The sequence below is a fragment of the Battus philenor genome, unplaced genomic scaffold (genome assembly GCF_028537555.1).
Source record: "Battus philenor isolate CCGP_79_NKW_IND1 unplaced genomic scaffold, ilBatPhil1.0.hap1 SCAF_11, whole genome shotgun sequence".
NCBI lineage: Eukaryota > Metazoa > Arthropoda > Insecta > Lepidoptera > Papilionidae > Battus > Battus philenor.
This window is the reverse complement of record NW_027181673.1, coordinates 5,959,351-5,975,685: the sequence shown is the minus strand read 5'-3', so window position 1 is coordinate 5,975,685 and position 16,335 is coordinate 5,959,351. Positions and strand designations below refer to the sequence as shown.

At 32.7% G+C, this 16,335-nt stretch overlaps 2 non-coding genes across 2 annotated transcripts; both read right to left on the bottom strand.

The window, feature by feature from the left end:
- Positions 1-11,521: 11,521 nt before the first annotated feature.
- Positions 11,522-11,605, bottom strand: TRNAL-CAG (transfer RNA leucine (anticodon CAG)). The gene has a single exon. It is a non-coding gene; the product is annotated as a tRNA-Leu (tRNA).
- Positions 11,606-14,260: 2,655 nt separating this feature from the next.
- TRNAL-CAG (transfer RNA leucine (anticodon CAG)) lies at positions 14,261-14,344 on the bottom strand. The gene has a single exon. It is a non-coding gene; the product is annotated as a tRNA-Leu (tRNA).
- Positions 14,345-16,335: the final 1,991 nt, after the last annotated feature.

Sequence of the window (16,335 nt, the reverse complement as noted above, 5' to 3'; positions counted from 1 at the left end):
TAAAATGACTCATTATGGGATATTAAACATTACAGTATTACATTATCTATAATGATTATATAGAACAAAGCCTGCTTTATGTAATGTTTAATAAATGTAGTATGTAGAAGTATTATTCTAATATTAATAATTAATGAAGAAAAAAAACTATTTTCTTATGTAAGTCAAATTAGGAATCTAGATATTTGTAGACAAAAAGAAGTAGCCGAAGTAGTAGTAGGCAGGTTACGTAGCGGTCAAAGTAGATGACTACTGAGGCTTTAAGTTTTAGAAGCGGACACTAATGACAAGCAAGCTCAGCGTACCACGTCCAACTACGAAGTGAATAGACTAACTTGTTGAAACACAGAAGATGTTGGATGCAAACTGCTTCCACAAAAAAGCGCTAAGTTGGGCAAACTGCTCGAATTTACTAGAAAGAAATACTAATAATCCAAGACACTTGATTCAAGATTTTTAAATCATAAGTTATCTAGATTATTACTTGTGCGGTGGTAAATTTAAGTCAAAGACACGGCGAAGGCTAGGTAGATCTGTAATAATAATCTTTAATAATTGGCATGTCTTTAATGTTTAACTTTATCGCTTTGTTGAATTTGACAATTAAGTGAATATAGGAAATACGTAAAAATATTTAATGAAACTATATGTTTGTCCTAAAACGCTATGTTCATCATCATCATCATTTTAGCCATCGGGCGAATATTACTAGGCATAGACGTACCCCTATGGATTTTGAATAGAACTATGTGGAACCGGCTTGCATCCAGAGCTTTCCGACAAAGGGCCTCTTATGAGTTGACGTTCTAGGCTGCGTTATTTACCGTGATACTACCAGCGCATAGAGTAGTTCCCACTCTCTCCTTTTTTCGGTTGTCGTAATAGTCGGCTAAGAGAATAATTAAACAAATTTAGGCTCATCAACCCTCATACCAAGCCTATAAGTTAAAAAAAATGATAGTCAAAAAAGTAATTTCGCTTTATCTATAAATACATTTAAATGTAGCGGTTACCCTCGTCATTAAGTTGTTGGATTAGCTGTTTAGGTCAGTTGGTCAATCTGTGGATTAAATCCCGGTCTAGATTGAGGCTTTATCGGCAATAATTATATCAATTACCCGTTTCCGTCCCGCTTTGTCGTGTACCCAATAGTGTCCTGGCGTTTTTTGTATACAACATAATCTTCAAACTTTTATGTGAGCAACCATTTTGTTTACTTTATTATTTTGGGTTACAATCATAATTCATGCGTTGTATAATATGAAAAACTAGGATAATGTTCACGAAACTGATGTAAAAGATACACATTAGATATATTTTTATGCCAGTTCCTCAAGTTTTTTTGCTTAGCAATGTTGTTTGCCGGCAACTTATTTCGCTTTAAGTTTGTTTACAAATTTAAGCATTACCATTGTCTCAGACGTATATCGTCCAATGCTGACCAGCATAGAGGTTAAGGCATTCATTGATAAGGTCCGAGGAAGACACTGGTTACATGTCGCTTCCAACCCGTCCCCTAATTTATGAGAGAGGTCTCTATTGTCTATTGTCTCATGTGAAGTTTTTGCTGTTAGCCTTGCGGCTTTTACAGCTTCATCGGAAACGAGTTCACGGAACGCAAGGGTCCGTGACTTCGACGGGATTCGAGTTTCCGAACCCGTATCAGTACTCGGCAGGAAAACGAGGAAATCACATAGGTAGTGGCCGCGAGATTGTAGCAGCGGGGCTCACCCAGCCAGCCCTCGAGGACACAAACCCAGCGCGACCCAGTCGGCCGGCAGAACTCGCGGCTAGCGTTACTGATAGTGTACTGAATGAGAAGTTAAGTGTGGAGGGCAGCGTGGACCCCTCGGCAATCTAAGGAAGGATACTGATCCTATCTCAGATCGCCCACGCTGTTCGCGGCGGCGGCGTCGGGAGGCCGACGCCGTTTACGTAACGGACGGTAGGAAGTGTTGTGAATAATTTGTGAGCATCGCACGCGTTTTTTCGTGCAGTGAGCGGTTTCCAGTGGAGTAGTTGCTGTAGTTGGTGATCTATCGCTTGCAGTATAGTGAGTGTCTGAAGTGTGCGATGTGTGGTGATCGGATTGTGGGAACCCTGCGATGGGATCTGTAAGGACGTCTTTAGGACGCCTTACGAGGTTTCTGAAGGAAGTGCCGGTTGGAACCACCTGGGAGAGGTGTATGTCCTATCTGCCTTTTATTTGCTATTAAAGGCAGATAGGACATACACCTCTCCCAGGTGGTTCCAACCGGCACAATTAAAAATGATGTTAAAATATTTTAAAAGCGTTAATTTTTCACACCGATGATCTGCCCCGTGCCTTTAGATTAAAATTTTCCGTTATAATTCCGGTTAATGCGCGACCGAAGTGAACACTCTATTTAATCGAAGTGCACAATGAATTGATTAACGTATGCTCTTAAATTACTTAAAAATCTGAAATGTATCAATTATTTTTATTTCGTTAAGTTAATATAATATTATATATAATATTATAAATTATTATATAAAGTTTAATATTTCGTTTTTGTCTTTTCCATTATTGAAGGTCGCACCTAACAAGTCCATCTCATCCCATATTCTTTTTGACTTTGTCAGACCACGGGGTGAGTTATTGAAGTCCTCGTCAGTAATCTTTGCTCTCGAAAGCTTTTTCGGGATTATAAATAAATAATAGAAATGTATAAATTGAACCATAATATTAGTTTGGCATAAAAACTGTTTCGTTTTCTACTAAATGGTCTGACTGTCTATTAGGTTTTTTCGCAGAGGCTCCGTAGATAGAAAACATTGTAGCCTACATTTGACACTTTATTTCGATGTCTTATTTTAACAATGATCATGTTAGTATTGAGATTATTAAAACATCGATATGTATATATTATAAGAGCTGTAAATAATTGAATAGAAATCCTTAACAGATAAATAATTGTAACGTTCTTTGCTATTGGTCGATCCTGAAGTAATTTTTTGTGAGTCTTTCGATTAAGAAACGCCTTTCTTATGTTATCTTATTTGACAACGGAGGTTATATACTTTCAGGGTGATCTGCGGTATGTATTTCCTGGCCTGGTATGACGATGTGACGCGGGAGCTAATTCTGTTCGCGTCTTGATAATAGGCGAAGAACTTCAGCTTTACGTTAAGACGTTGAAGCACTCGGTCAATACCGTGGGAACTGGGGTGTTCCATAATTTTGACAAAGACCTTAAAGAAGACTGTTTGGGGTTCTAGTTAATTTCTTCGCTGTATCCCAGTGGTTTGCGTTTTTTGCTACATCTCTGTAATTTTTTAGCCTGTTCATCAGAAACAACCCTACGATCATGATTAGAGGTGTAAAAACTTTTAAGGGTACATTAGTTACAATTCTATTTTCAATTACATACATTTTTTTATTTTAATGCGTCAGGCTATTTAACAGGCAGAACAACTTGTAGCGATACAATATGCAGGTTAAGAATCGAACAAAAATTAATTTTTAAATGTACATAATGTATTTGTATTTTTTAGAGGATATAAGCATTCATTGGTCGCAAATGAGCTTTACATTCACTCTTTAAAAGCTTTTACAAATGTAGCCAATCCCTTTGTATGTTTGGATCATTGTACAACTCGAGATGTATGTAACTAAGGCGACTAAAATAATGGAATAATTTTAACATAATAATTTTTCGCTCCCGCTTTAGAATAATTACGTTTGTAACTACAACGGTGATAACTCCATACTTTCGAAGAAAATGTCCCATATCTCTTTAATACTTAAGAAAAGACTAATAACTTTACAAATTATACCTAGTACCGTATCCAGAGACTTGTGATTTAAGTAAGGAGTAGGAGTTCAATTATAAATGTTAAAAGTACTATGTAATTTCTTTTGAAGTTTAATAATCTATTTATAAGTTAGAGATAAACAGTATATTAAAAAAAATTCAATGTGAATTGAATTTCGTCTTAAATGATTGATGTCGTCTGGTACATTAACATTGCTCTTTTATACAATGATGTATAATCAATAGGAAATAAGTGTATACAAAAAAATAAGTGACCAATCTATTCATTATCAGTATTTATTTATAATTTTCACGTACCGCCGGTGGCCGCGTATCTCTAGGGATATGTGTATAACATATCGGGAATCTCTGTTTTAGCTTAACATGTACAACTATTGTATCTATGTGTAAATATTGAATCTGAAAAATTCTAATTCACATTACGGAAAAAATCGAAGTGATAAGTTTCCATTAGATAACTTATCACTTCGATGGTTATCGAGGGAGTGACAGAGCTCCTGACTCAATAATTAAAACGCTGTTTCAACTCCACCACTCTCATTCCTTTTACTGGAAGTTGTCACAAAACAGTGACAGGGTCGAGTAGTGTTGCCATTTAAGAAAAAAAAGTACCTATTATGAAATTATTACAATTGTATGATTTATTACAATTGTATGACTTATTTCCAAAAGACCTCGGAAAGTATTTATAAAGGTAAGAAAGAGCGGTTTCATTGATCATTATCATCATTTCAGGTGAAAAACGCTCATTGTATGGCATGAACCTTCTCCAAAGATCGCCGCGATGATTGATCTTGTGTTGCCCCAATCCAGCGACTTCCGGCGACTTTGATCGTTCCAGCTAGTGAAAGGACTTTCCCTTTCAATAAATAAATAAAAAGAACAGCTTTAATAGCGTAGTATAAATTTGAAATATTCAGACCTCCAATTTCAATTCCGACTACATATAGGATGTGTAGTCTCGGAAAAATTTACATTATCATCTTAATTTGACGCATCATTGGCAATAATTGTTCTTTGAGGTAAATATATAACATCAAAATTAATATTATGAATTGAATAATCTTAATTACTTTATACTACGAATGTAGCGACCAAACAAAAAGGATTAATTAACTTTGGACAGATGTCGGTTTCATTTTCTCTCGATGTTTAATTCATGACGGAAGTATCGGAGTGAGGTTATTAATTCCATTGTATATATAATTTACGTTTATTGTTTAACTAACGTAAATGCTCATTTTATTGTTGAATTATCTTGTTCTATGGTGGTCTTGTGTTCATTGTGTAAATATCACAAAATTGCGTTATAAATGACAATTTGACGTCGTGAATATATTAAGTGAAATTTTAACTGTATCATGGAGATGATATTGTATAACGCTTTCAGTAATTCCGTTCCTCGTCAGAATATTAAAAGTCAGTACAGCACCCGGCGAAAAACATTGTACATCGACCTTTGGAAAGAGACAATAGGCTAATTTTGGCTTTGTAGAGAATTATCTCTGTCCCACACTACCTATGTGACGTTTTGTCAGTCGTGCGACAGAGATAACCTTCTACGAAGCCGAATTAGCCGATTGTCTCTTTCCAAAGTTCGATGTTCAATATTTGTCGCCAGTTATTGTATTAACTTTTTCATATCATAAAGTATCGAGACCAGTGATTCTTTTCCTTGATTGTGAATGCCTCTTATAAGAATTTCACTTATTATGGCCGGAGTGCTTAAATATTTCTAATTATACGATAGCAAACATTTAGACAGCCGGTTAAAAAAGAGCTTATTTTAATTTATAATAAGTTTTATGAACTTAATTTAAGTAATATTACATAGATTCTTTCTTCAGAATTCCATTCGATGATCAAATGTTTTTATCAATCTGTGTAGATCTATGTGGTTTAAAAATTCAATTAATTACTTCACTAAAATTTTTATACAAATGTTGAAGTTTTTAACAGAAAAGAAGTTAAATTTGTAAACTTTGGACTTTGTTAAGTTTTTGAATGTGCGTAAAGATATTCTACACATGACAAAACACATGAAGAATAGTTTTAGATAATAAGAATTACGATAAGACACTACATTTTTCGCCAGCAAGCCCGAAACCATATTTAAACAGTTTATAAAATAAAATACACATTAATATAAATGAACACATAAACTACTATATTAATTTCACCAATTTTTTACTTTAGTAATTATAACCCAGGTATAGAGTTATTTTATTAATGTTTTATGAAATTTTAATTCAATTCTACTTTTCTGTTTCGATTTTAGTCATAGTGATTCTGCATTAAAGTTAGGTTTTTTTTTTTCATTATGATAGATAATATAGAAACCAATCTTAAAACCAATATGGTTGTATGGTGCCAAAATAAAGAGAGAAACCTGAGGTGCATGAAGCACTAAACATAAGAACCGTTAAGGTGGAGTTAAAAGTATGAGTGTAAATATATACAGGGACTGCAAAATCACACGATCGACTAAACTACCTCAATAGCAACCGTCAGCTACTCTAAAGGATTGAAACACCGCTCCATACAAAAAGTTGGTGACAGATTTTAAAGCATGAGGTATCTCGTACTGAGAACGGCCTTAAATGAAATAAAGAAAAAGGAACAAATCTATTTATAGTTCGAGACTGATTGCAGATAAACACGGAATAAAATTATAAATAATAATAAATCTGCACAATCCTATTTTAAATATTTGTTACTTTTTATATAATAAAACCCTAATGTTAGACTATGCCTTTATTTTTACAAATGTTGTATGTAAGCCTACAGATATTACTTATTAAATAAGTGAGACTGTAAACATTTTGATAAAAAGATAAATCAAATATTGAGGTAACAGTGTTTGTTTTTTTTTCCCGAAGAGTTACAAAATACCATGCTTAGACTAATCCAAAACATCATTAAAAATTAATTGTTTAATGGATTTCCCTCCAAGTTTTTCACCGCATACTGCATTAAAAATTTTGTGTTTTTACTAATATACTTGAAAAAAATCACTAATAAGTTTGTTTGCACGAATTATATAAAAAAAGTTACAAAATTGTATTACAAGCAATTTAATACTATCAATGAAAAGGTAATTTGTAATCTTTCAAATAAAAGTATGGTACAATTGCTTTTAATTATGAACTAAACACAGATTTTTTAAATATAAAGTTTTGTGTATTAGACCCTAAGACATTTTTGGCAGGACGGTTAAGAACGTTTTGGTGAAGATGTCTCCCGCCTCTATATCAATATTTTTCTTCTTATTTTAATTTTTATCTCCATTTCATATCTTCGATAGAAACGTTGCTGGAGTTTTTCCCTGCGCTATCGCCTTCCGAAGTAATAGTAATGTTAGCCAGGTAATAATAACCTCTTAAGTCGGAATTATAAAGGTAGATGATTGTATAATATTGAGATCTTGTTGTGATCTTGGACAGTTAATTTTATTTTACTACTTTTTCCGCCGTTTGGATATTTTTAGAAGAGTAAAAAACTTTAATTTTATCATATTCTTAGATGGCTCAATCTAAGAATATGATAAAATTACGCAATTTAAACAAAGCACGGTAATGTAAAATTCCTTCCGCAGTTAAAATTTTTCGACTACATTGGTTCCGAATTGCGAGACTGAACTCAGTTGAATTAAAAGTTTAACCCTGCTCAACACATTTCATTGGGCCAATTTTTCTCCGACCTTAATTTCATTGTAATTTACAATGCGTACAAATAAATTTCACTTCTCCTGAAATTGTTTTGTCATTATTAATGAATATTTTATTTGTTGGTGGCATAAATGATGTTCGATATTAAGTTTGGATTAACTAAATTAAATATGCTGTATGCATTTTAATTTAGTATTTGTGTGAAAATTATTATAAAACGACACTAAAAGAACAATTTTGGTAATATAACATAGCACTCATTTACTTATTTTTTATAAAATTGATTAAAGTTTTGAAATATCCAGCCTCTTTTGTCTCTTGATGACCGTCCGCTCTATTTTTCCTTATTAACTAAGTCCATCCAATGGTTGTCTGGAAGAAAACGCCGCTTGCGATAAGACCGCCCTTTGTCCTTCTCCTTTATTAGCCTATTTCATCTGAATTCTTTCTATTCATGTGTTAATGTACATGGAAAAAATTCAAATAGTGAATATCAACGACATTTATAACATACTAGCTGCCCCGACAGATTTCGTACTATCGAACATTGCTCTAAGGAAGAAGAAAACGATTAAACCTAGAAGATGATAAAAACTAATAGTTAGTTAAGTATAGTAGTAAAGAAAAAGTATTAGGTGCCAAATTGTAAATAAAATAAAAGTTATTACCCCATATATTAGAAGACTGCTATTAGGCGGTGGGGAATTTAGATGACAATTAAAAATGTGATTATACTTCAATATATGTAATATATGCTATGTTACAATTGACATACAATCTTAAAAAAAATATGTAAAACCTCGTATTAAAAACAGTAACAAAGTATGTTTAAAATTGTAATTTGTTTAAGATATTTTTCAGTATGATATATCTATCGCAGTGGTGTAGCGATAGCCGAGTACTTAACGACCGTAACTTATGAGTATGGGTTACGGGTTGGACCCTTGTCAGGTTCTCACGTTGTTTGAATTATAACGTTATCAGTCCAAGGATATTCTAAAAGAAATTCGACCGAGTGTAATATTCAGAATCTTAATTCACTCTTTTTATCGGGTCATGTAGTGTTTAAAGTCCAGATTTTCGAGTACTTTAAGCGTAATCTGGATAAGTATGATACGCTTCTTACATCATATCCACCATCGTACCCACACTACTCGAGATTATGAAACTATTTGAATAGTTTATCCCTAATATATTAAGTAAAAAAATGATCAATATATAGCTACTTCCGCCAATGCAGTAGTAGTCGTGCAAAAAAGTGCACCGCCCACCAGCCCGCTGATAAATGCGCATGCGGCAAACAATGCGAATTACACAACTACCACCGTTAAATCACTCGACATGTGTTTCACCCCTCCACGGGGCGTCTTCAGGAGTAATGTTACACCGATTAGTGCCAAACACAGAGCAAACTGTGTGACTCGGGCGGTGCACTTTATTGCACGACTACTACTATATATTGGTGCTTTTCTTACTTAGGATGGACTTCCGAAAAAATGCCTGAATCCATTGGATACCCTAATATGTTACGCTATCTATGCCGGTCATTGGCATTGTGTAGTTTTCTGACTACTGTGACCGTGTTTTGGACCTGACCAGAACAGCGCACGGGGTTACGGCCTCGTATTCGCCTGCCATTTACCATTCATCAAAACTTTTGTTTCAGCCCTGTTTAAATTTTATGGTGTAAAATAAATTTTAAATGTTCCTAATTTTAGCGGGTTACTGAAAATGAAAACAAAACTTTTTATTTAATTACTCCGTTTCAGGTGTTTATTTAAACCTTGGAAATGAATTAGTAACATAAATATTAGGTAAAACACATGTGAACGTTTACGTTTTAACCGTGTATTTTAAATTTCTCTTGAAATTAACCTTTAAGCCTGAGTAAATAAAATTTATTAACAGTTATTACTTCCACTATATAATTATAAAAAGTCATCATCACCTTATCATAATCTATAGACGTCCACTGCAGGGCATAGGAAGCCCATAAAGTTCATCACGATGACCGGTCTTCTGCTATACGCATCTAGCGACTTCTCGCTAGCTTAAATGTGATCGGTCCACTTATTGAGCAGCCTACCTTTGTCGCGTATGCTGGTTCACGTGAGAACCTGTCGTCACCAGTAGCCATCACTTCGTGCACGAGCGTTGTGTCCCGCTCAATGCCACCTAGACGAGCGATTCTTAGAATTCCGTCGGTGATCTTGGTTCTTTTGTGGATGTCCACATTTCTGATTCAATCTCGCAGGGAAACTCTACATCTTGGATTCGTTAGTCATCATACTGGCAGCACACAAAGCCCTTCGTCTTCAGACGAAACGAAAAAATAGTAGCAACTAAAAAGAGATTTAATGTAACGTTACAAGTTTCCTATCTTTTCCTTATACCTTAGATAAGAACTTTTAGTTACTTTTTGATGTGGTGTTATTGTAAAATGAATAGAAAATCATGTAATCATATACAGTCCGTTTTGAAATTTTCAAATATAACAAACATGACTTTGAAAGTAAATTACCGTGTTAATTACGAAGTGAAAACTGGTCAAGTTTAAAAAAAATCTATAGTTAGTCACAAAAGGAATATAATCAATGCATAGCTATCAATTGTAGAAAGGTTTTGTCGATTAGAAGCGTAAAACATTTGTTAACTATATTAACTCTTGGGTCACCAGATTAAATTTAACAACTTTTTGTAAATGAAAGTTTTACGATATATGTTTTGGTACAAGTGATAAATTGATCGTTAAGTTTGAGTCAGTATTGAAATTGAAACACTCGTTTTGTCCACGAGATGTATACAGAAGGATTGGTTATAGATGTAAACATTTTTTGTTCTGTTTAAATCCGTCAGGCTAATAATATCAAGTAGTGCGCAGTAAATCTACAATGCCAAAAAGTAAGCAACGATTAAAAAAATTAAAACTATATTATTATTACGTTACCTATTAATCCTGGAACCATTGATTTTTGGAAACCGAGTACGATACAATAATTTTCAGTAAATAAGATACACATTCAATCATCCTGTATAACATTCAACATGTTAGTTTATGGTAAGCTATGACTGCGCGTTAGAACGAATATATTTGCTAAATCGCGTGCTTTATGTTGTTATAATTTATTAATTATTTCCAATTATCCACTAAGGATCTTTTACAGTGATCTCTGGTGGTCGTCATGAGAAAAATGCTAGAAGAGCTCCTCTCGATAAAAATAAAAACCAAATCGAGCTTCTATATAATACAACCTTAAACTTAAAGCTATGAGGCGTACAGTCACGCCCTGATCTGAGAAGAGCCTATTAAAACTCAACCACATTTATTTGTGTCTCACTTTTACATTATGCATAGAATAGTACAGTAGTAAAGCAATTCGTACCCAAGCTTTATTGTTCCTTAAAAATCCTTCACACTATAAAAATATTTATAAATAAGTTTTGGTTGTATGAACTTTTAACTTTTATTACATTTTAATTGTTGGTTTTAAAGTTGCTCACAAAAAGCTTACTAATTTTATGAAGCTTAGGACAATCCCAGAGACTGAGATTTTGAATCGTAGGTCGCGAGTTCGATTCCCGGGATGTAAATTTATATTTTTCACATTAATATTATAAAGGATTGCCACTGCCTATAAGTTACCCTAGAAAAGGTAGCAGCGTCTTCTGTGTAACATAATGCCACACTGCGATTGTCAACTCGCCTGCCAAACGTGGCGATTATGGTAGATATCTTTGTCGTGGGCCTAGGCCTTGCGGTGAGCGCTTATCAGCTGAGTAGAGAGAAGAATGTATAAGAAAAGAAGAATGTAAAAGAAGAAAATCTTGTTTCTTTATTTAAAACAAATACATTATCAACTTAAAAATAAAATGTGAAGGATGACATCTTTCATAACTTTAAAAGACAACGCATATAATAGAGTACATTTTAAAAGAAAGTAATAATATTTTGAATTTGTTTTGGAAATGTTATCATATTCCAATCACAATGATACTAGAATTAATCGTTAAAGAATTTTTGATAAGTTTTATGTACAATTTTTGTGAAAAAAATCTTGTCAGAAGTGGGATTCGAACCCACGCCCACAGAAGTGGACTGCGACCTGAACGCAGCGCCTTAGACCGCTCGGCCATCCTGACTTACGAAAGAGTTTTGAAATGAATAATTACAAGATGTTTCTCTAAATAAAAATTAATCAAAATTCTTTGGTAGCAAATGAAAAATTTGGTATACAATATAGAAGTATAGTAAATTCTAATGTTTATAACGATTAACGATAATCTTTCGAGTAATTGCATTTCTAGTACTGTTTATTGATATTTTGGGACAAAACAACGAACAACTATTCTACTAAAATTTAAACCTGATATTAAATAATTAATTTTCTAATCTATTCAAAATTTGGCTAAACTATTTTGTCGATGATAAAATTTATGTGAATGAATAGTCAAAGGAAACTTGCACGAACCCTTCCAATCGGAAAACCCAGTTTATCAAGACTTACACAAAAGCTACATCGGTCGATTGTGCGAAGCGAATTTCAGTAAATCAATCACACGCCATAAGAAAATTCGTTCGCTGAAATGTGTAAAAGCAAATTTAACTTATAACTGATTCGGAAAATTCGACGCCTATTTGATAAAAATAAATATGATATGTGAAATTCACAACTCTGTATTCAATTTAAAAAAAAAGAAAAATATACAGGGATACTGGTAATAGGTCCTATTTTTTTTAAAGTGTTTAATACATAGCATATTTATTAGCAAAACACTTAAAATTTTTACAACTATTTCCTTTGAACCGGTATAGAGTTATCGCTCTGAAATATGTTACAGTAGTTTATTTTTTCTATTGGAATGCGACAGACCATTAACTGCTGGTAGTACAGAGCCTGCAGGGATAGATAATAAACAAGAATTACTTTTAATATGTATCAATCCAAAATTTCATAACAGTTTCGTTTACTATATTATTTTGAAATAGAGTATACCGTACATTAATAGCAGCAAAAGAGTACAACATTCACACCTTTTTCGTTTTGGAGATATAACCTATCACCCCGAATTTTAGTTTACAAGTGCTGAAAAATGTTGAATTAAAAAAAAAAACATCTTTGATTGTAAAATTAAAACATAGACATAATATTATTGAAGTAAGTTAAGCAATTCTTAATCTGAATTTTATCTTGATTAAATTTAGATGCAAATAACGACATCTTTAATAAAGATTAAGTATCACAAATTTTTTGTCGCACTTTATCCAATAAATTTGTAATATTGATAAAGTACGGAATTTCCGACCATAAATCGTATCTAATTTTTATCCAAACCCTTTTTCAGACCTTAATGATCGAAGGAATTAAGCCGATTTCGGATAATAAAAACAGATAAAGAGTCATAATGTTCTATAAAAGTTATACTTCAATTTGATTTTTTACGATAGCTTTGTTTCATGAAAATTATATTATGTTTATTGCCACTCAAAAGAGAGTCAACTGATGTTAATAATACTAGTTAAGACTCTAAAATAAGTTCTAAAGCGATATCTACTTATGTCACCAAAGATTGCACACGCGTTATTGTATTATTACAATAAGCTTATCAACCTTTTCTATATTCAGCCTTCCAACTTTTATATATTAAAATCTTATTGATAGCAGTCAAATTAATTTTTTTCTTAAACGTAGTCTCGACATGATCATTTTTTGTCCACTGCTAGATGTAGATCTTTCCCATTTATTTTAAAAAAAAAAAACAGACTGCTAGCGGTCTACATCGAACGTCTGCCGACGACCTTCATCCGTTCTTCATCTTAAAGGTGTTCGTCCTACTCTGAGATTGCTGGTCCGCGATCTCTACTTAAGGTCCGAGCGACCTTCTATTCTGTACGCTACGTGGCCACTTCAACTTACGAATCTGTTGGGATGTTTATGGTTCCTTTCGTTCGTCTACAGATCTCCTCATAACTGGTTCAATCTCCATCTAGAGAAATTAAGCAAGGCCCTCTCCAGGGCTCGTTGAGCGACTTTAACTATAGCTTAATCTATGAAATAACAATGATGTTGACTTTTATTAATATTTATATGCAAATTGCAAACACATTTTGACAAGGGTATGCCTAAATATTCGGCGAAGCAACAAACTAGAAACAATAAATATCCGTTCTGAAATTCGACAAACTTACGAGGTGAAACTCGCAGTACCTGTCAAAACAAGATCCGACTAATCGATATCGCCGCCAACGGAAAATTAAGTTTTGTATTGGACAACATCTCAGATTGTCCCGATTTGTTCCGAGATTTCGCATGAATCGTTCCAATTTACCTAATATTAATAAAACTTCTGTAAATCAATCACCAGCCTAAAGAAAATTAGTCTGTAAATCTGATTAAAACTTTTAATCGAATCACAATACCTAACGCGTCACTCGCGGCCCGAATTGATTATAAATGTCTACGCATGTGGTTTAACGTTGACAAGTCTGTGATGTTGGACTTTATGCCTTTCTCATAGCTCCGAATAATTATTCTACAACAACATGTTACAAATATTGTTGTGAAATATAATATGTTAATCATTAATTAGCTTACGTGATAATAAATAATACAATTGTAGTAAAGATTCTAACATTGATAATTAAGAGATATGTTAAAATCATTAATATAATCATTAAAATAATCATGAAATTTATAGATATCGCAACTAAATTTATCTTTTAAAAAGGTTGAAAATGAAATATTTACAAAGATTTAAAAATATTCCTTGGTAAAAAGCATAAAAATAATAAAAATTTGTCAGAAGTGGGATTCGAACCCACGCCCACAGAAGTGGACTGCGACCTGAACGCAGCGCCTTAGACCGCTCGGCCATCCTGACTTGTGTGAGCATGGTCAAATGAGTATGTAAAATAAATTTGTAGTTTAAAAGTAATTAAAATTAATCTATATATTAATGAAGTGGTATCAAAACTTTACTTTCTGAGAGTGTAGTTTAAGAAGTATGCTACGAACTCATAACGACTGTAACTATCGTTAACTATTCACACACGTTTTTGGAAGCAATTAAGACTTTGAAAATAATTTTGTCATATAAAATAAGACACATTATTTGCGTAAATACAAATAATAAGTAAAAACTTAAAATGAACTAATATACAGGTCATCTTCAGTAAATTAAAACATGGTACGGCCTATCCAAAAGTCAATGGTTTAAAAAATAATAAATATCGTAATACGTAAGAGTTTTCAAATTTCGAATTAAATACTTATACAAATTAATTACTCTGCTCCTGCAGACTTTTTATTTATATTTATGTATTCACACTTTTTATACGTCAAAATGTCATTAACATAATAAAAATACATCTAGAAGGATATGTACTGCCAGAAATATTTGCCTGTCGCACTTCAATAGACTAATCACTTTATAGAGAGTGCTTTCGCTGTCAAATGAGCTACACGTTATACACATTCACCCTGTTAAAGCTTTTACTCTATACCATCGTCCTAAATGCCATCTATTAGACTTATAATGACATTAAAATAAATTTATGTAAAACGATGATAGGTACTAGAGTTAACATAAATTGAAATAGTAACTAGGAAATTAAGAAAAAAGCTGTAAATAAGGTAGTATAAGGTCTCTGTCCTTTTAAGGTAGAGGTGTATGGCGATTAGTAATAATTAAAAAAAGATTTAATGATTGTAATCAATCACTCTGTACATTATAATATTCACTTATTTATGTGTTTTTTATTTATTACTTCTGATAATGAAGGTCGACTTCAAGATGAATTAATAAAAGTAACATTGCCTGATAAAAGATGGATACGTAAGCAAGCTTTGATATACGATTATTAGAAGACAGAAAGGAAAAAAAATTGAAATTATCCTTATCGTTAAAAATTATTATCATCAATTCAGCCGCAGGATGTCTTTAAAGTACTAAGAATTGCGTATTAGTTAAATATAAGAAGACATTTATTTTGCCGATAAAATTTAAGTTATAGATTATCATTTAAAATATTTGTTTTCTACCTCAATAATCTCTTTTCGTGTATAAAATAATAATGAGAATACTGCGCCTGATGAAGTTCTTTATAGCGTAGCTTTATGCAAATATACTTTTTATGCGGAGTTCATGTTTAAAAGCTTCTTTTAAAAGGCCATTTTCTGCAAACTTATTATTGTCCTGACTTTTATTGCACGCTGAAATCTACAAAAGTTATTACAAGACGCTACGAGACCGCAATAATAAACTTCGAGCAATTGTACCGATCATTTCATTCAGTTGAAGAACGTAAAATTGTGATTCCATATGAGCAGTCCTTTATTATATTAAGTGACAGTGAAACATTAGCTTGATATATAAGTTCATGCATCCACACAATTACTTCTAGCTTTATTATTTTTTCTCTATACACTATCAGAGACTATAAGTACTTTTTCTTTTCTAGAATTATTATCATCATTTTGGATTACATATATCTAAACAATTTTACATTAAGATTTCATACAAAGCTATTAAAATGTAAGAGTAAATAAATTGTCAGTTCATTTTTTTTTTTCAATAAATTTTACATTGTACGGAAAAAATACTTCATTTTTTAATTAAGTGCCTTCATTAAAACCACTCCAGTGACGGTTAAAGTAAGTAAGGTTGTGCCTACTAAAAATGTTAACATTTTACAATAAAATGTACACGTTGTCTTAAGTGCAGGGCTGTTGTATACGATCAATTATCGATGCTGTCTCTATATGAGGGAACAGTTTCTCAACCTAATCCGTTAAGGTTCGTAGGAGGCGTTCCTAACTTTACAGGGCTTCGGATCATATACCAGACAAGCAAATATATTAAGGAAAGAAAAT